This window comes from Suncus etruscus, chromosome 17 (assembly GCF_024139225.1).
Source record: "Suncus etruscus isolate mSunEtr1 chromosome 17, mSunEtr1.pri.cur, whole genome shotgun sequence".
NCBI classification, from domain to species: Eukaryota; Metazoa; Chordata; class Mammalia; order Eulipotyphla; family Soricidae; genus Suncus; species Suncus etruscus.
Window position 1 is genome coordinate 67,762,029 of NC_064864.1, and position 4,162 is coordinate 67,766,190.

Consider the following 4,162-nt stretch of genomic DNA (forward strand, 5'->3'; position numbering starts at 1 on the left):
CCTCCTTCCTGGTGTTTTCTCAACAAAAGCCTTTAAGCAACTCAGATGGTTCTTGCCACAAGGGTGCATGGGGAGGGGACAGCACAACACAGTGAGGAAGCTCAGGGAATTCTCCAGGGCAGCATTTTCCTTTCGAGTGGGGCTGGAGAGGATTTGGCTCTGGCCTTTGAGGGGTCCTCCACCCCCTACTTAAAGCCCTGGACCCTGACTCCTTCCTCCCATTCCCCTAGGACGTCTCTGAGAATCCATCTTGGTCATGGGATATTGATGCTTTCGACACACTTTTGTGGCAACAACCTTCACTGCCTGCTTCAGGACCAAGGCTGGGTATGAGCTTCCATGTGACAAAGAGACATTGGACCTTGCACCACATTCTGCTCTGGGCTCCTGGCAGACCTCACTAAGTGATCCCAGCACCCTGGTTCTGATCATCCCAGACTACAGCTCCACATTCCGCCTGGGAGCCTGAGAATGACTTTGTCAGAACCTCCTCTGAGAAGGACTCAGCCTGCATCCTTGTTCTCCTAGCACCGATACTCATGGATGATTGGGTGGGTCATGGGAGAACAAGGGCCAAGAGAAGGTTCCCCTCCTCCCCCCAAGAAAAGATACTGTCTCAGCCAGGGGAGAAGAAACTTGGGAACCACTGGAGGAGTAACTCCAAGTACAATTATCACTTCCATTTGAATGAAGCCGAAGCAAAGACCTTCAGCCCCAGGTCCTGTCTGGGGGCTCACTCAGCCCTTGGGCTCCTGATTCCCTTCTAGAAAAGCAAAAGTGGGAGATGCTCAGCATGTCACTGAGGCCTCATCTGAAAACTTCCTTGGCTGAGCCCAGGCTCTGCTCAGCAGATGCAGACACAAGCATGCTGCAGAGTCTTCTGCTTCCCAATATGAAGCTCTATGAGCTTCATGGGAGACTGTGGTGTGTTGAAGACTAAGGCCTCCAAAAGGGTCTGTGTTATCGACCTGATCACCCTCTGAGGAGATCAGAGGCAGGTTGTGTGGGTTTGCCAAGATCCAAGCATCATCCTGAATGACCATGGATCCATCTGAGTTCTGTGCCTTCCTGATCCTGTGCTATATGACTTTAGTCTGGGAACCAGAGAACAGGGCCCAGAGCTGGTCCTGAAGCCAGGAACTGAGTCTTATGTCAACTGCCTCTCAAGCCATCCTCCTTGCCCAGGACAATGCTAAGTACCCAAAGCTAAGAAGAGAATGCCCTGTCCCATCATGCCGAGAAATGACTTATTCCCCTTGGCACCAGGGCCCATATTTGCCTAGCAGCCCACATCCTGCTCTGCCCCAACTCTTGGGATTGACACTCACCCCCTCCAAGATTTTATTCACATTCTCCACAATTAAAACCAAATACATGTCAGGGAGCTTTGGAGTACTTTGGAGACTCACCTACAAGGAAATCTAGAAGGAAGTTGGAAATTGTATCTCTCATGTCATTGCCCTGTGAATTGGAGCACAGCCAGGGCATTCAGACGACAATCAATCTAACACACCTAAATTGTTCCCACAGATTAGCCTGGGCTGTTGGCAAAGTCTTTTCCTTCCTTTCTATCGACTTATAGCAGCAAGTGAATCATATCACTCTGGAAAGACACACCTTTATCCAGCCAGAAAACTATAAATGTCCAGTGATCTTGCTGCAAGCTGAGACGCACCCAGCACAATGGGGACCTCCACGGCCATCCTTCCAATATGTCTTATATTGTGGCAAGTCCTCTGCACAGGTATTTTAGCTATTTATTTTATCCGTGCCATGTCCTTCCTGACATCTTGCGCCCCGGAAAATGGTGTCTGTTCCTCAATGCTCCATGCTCCAGCTCAGGGGAATTTGGTATTCAAAAGAGAAAAAAATGGTTCCAATTATTTTAAATGCATAGGATCAGTAGGATTGTCTCTGTGTTGTCTCTACCTTGGAAAGATAATGGTTATAGGCAGAAAAAGCTCATCGTTGTGTCAACGATTTTAAGGATTCGCCCAGCAAAGGATTGATTGGTCTTCGGAGAATTGCTAGTTCAGGAAAAGTGTGTGTGTGTGTGTGTGTGTGTGTGTACACATATGTGTGTATGTGTTTTATGGAGAGGTTCCTACATCGATGCATGATGGGAGGAGTGCGACGTCTGTTGTTTGGACAAAGGGTGGAAGGATGGTCCTGGAAAAGGTCTGCATGTGAGTCTTGTATGCTCCAGGGTATGATATCAGCTCATGTTGCTGGTACCAAGGTGAAGATTTCAAGTCCGTGGCTGCTCATTATCACTCTAAATTAGATGCTTTGGAATGGGGCAAACCTTGATGTTCTCAGTGACAAGTGATAAAAGGTGCAGAAGTCAGTCTCAGGGAAATCTGCATGAGAGTTGAAACTGTATTGTACTTAGAGGCCAAGAGAGAATGATTAGGTAAATGTGTCCCATCCCCCCACCCACCCCCCGACTCCCGTATTCTTTCTCTCCCTCTCAGTCAGTCTCCTTTTTCTTCTCTTCACTCTTTTACCCCCAGCACTTGCTTCCTGTATGAGTTCTCCCTTTCCTTTTATTTTTTCTTCATTTTGGATTTTGGGCCTACTTCAGTGGCACTTAGGGCTCACTCTTGGCTCTCTGCTCAGGCTGGCATCACTCCTTCAAGCTTGGGTCCATTGTCTTTTCTCTCCAGCCCTTCTTTCCCTTTCTTAATTCACATCTTCCTTGTGCAATTCCACCCCTCTTCTTTTGTCCCCCCCCCCCCACTTTGATGCCATCTTTTGTTACCTTTTATCATTTCAGGAGCCAACGCAAGGCTGTCTATTTTCCAGATACCTTCCAGAACTTTCTCCCCTGTTGGCTCGGTTTTAGAGATTCACCCAAACAGGAAATGATTGATTTGTCTTAGAAATCAAAGACGCTATGGCACACATGTAAACAAGAGACATACACTAATACAGATGCAGACACACAGATACACATAGACACACGCAGACACACACAGACACACACAGACACATGAATGGTCATCCAGGCCTCCCTGTCGTATTCATCTCAGCTTTTCTCCTCCCTCCTAGTGACCCGTGAACCTTCCAGGGCCCTATAATCACCGGCATCCCCAAAGATAACCCGTGCTGGCTCCAGCTGAGCAAGAGGAACAGCCCAAAGAGGGAGTCAGGCCCCCCACCCAGAGGAATGTTGGGTGCAGCAGCATGTCCCATGTCCTGCATAGTTGGAGAGCCAGTCAGATGGGGAGGCACTATTTCCCATGATGCTTTGCTCTGCTGACAAGTGAGAACAGAACCTCCTGGCAAACTTGGGGGAGGCACATATGTGAGCTCTAAAGGTTCCCCCACTTTTGAACTTTGAAGCCATTTTTAAGGTTGTTTCTTGAGGGGCACACCAGGTGGTGTTCAGGGGTTCCTCTTGGCTCTGCACTCAGAAATCGCTCCTGACTCAGGGGACCACATGGGATGCCGGGGATCTAACCTGCGGTCACCCAGGGTCAGCTGCATACAAGACAAATGCGCTACTGCTGAGCTACCACTCTGGCCCCCCCATTTTTTTTAAATTTCGACTTTACTTCCAGCTTGGTTGAAAATTAAACTCTAGGGTGCTGTAATCCCCCACACAGCAATGCATCCTCGCCATAAGTGACTGACTGCCCCTCTTTCTGGTGACTCATTCAATCATCTCCCATTCTCCTCTACTTTTGGGGTGAGAACATTTAAATTCTGTTCCCTCAGCACATTTCAGTTGAGAAATGTGAGAGGTTGGTATCCGGTGCTCAGATCTCATCTATATTCTACTTACTGAGTGTCTGAATGGTTCTAACCTCTTCCCCATCCCCCCCCACCACACCATTTACTTTTTTTCCACCATATAGTCTACTCCCTACCTTGGGTATTTTGTTTCCTGTTTGTTCATGTGGGGGCCACAAAGGTTCTCAGAGCGTACTCCTGGCTCTGTGCTCAGAGATCACCCCCAGAGGGCTCAGAACACTGCCGCAGTGCCCAGGAGTGAACTGGGATCCTTGCTTGCACCCCAATGTCCCTATATCTCCTGGCCTCTTAATTACTGCTTTTATTCTGTAGTTTCTTTACCTCTGATATTATCACACTAAAATGGTGAATTGCCAAATGAAAGAGATGTTGACCTACTTCAATTTTCACTATTTTGCTTACAGTG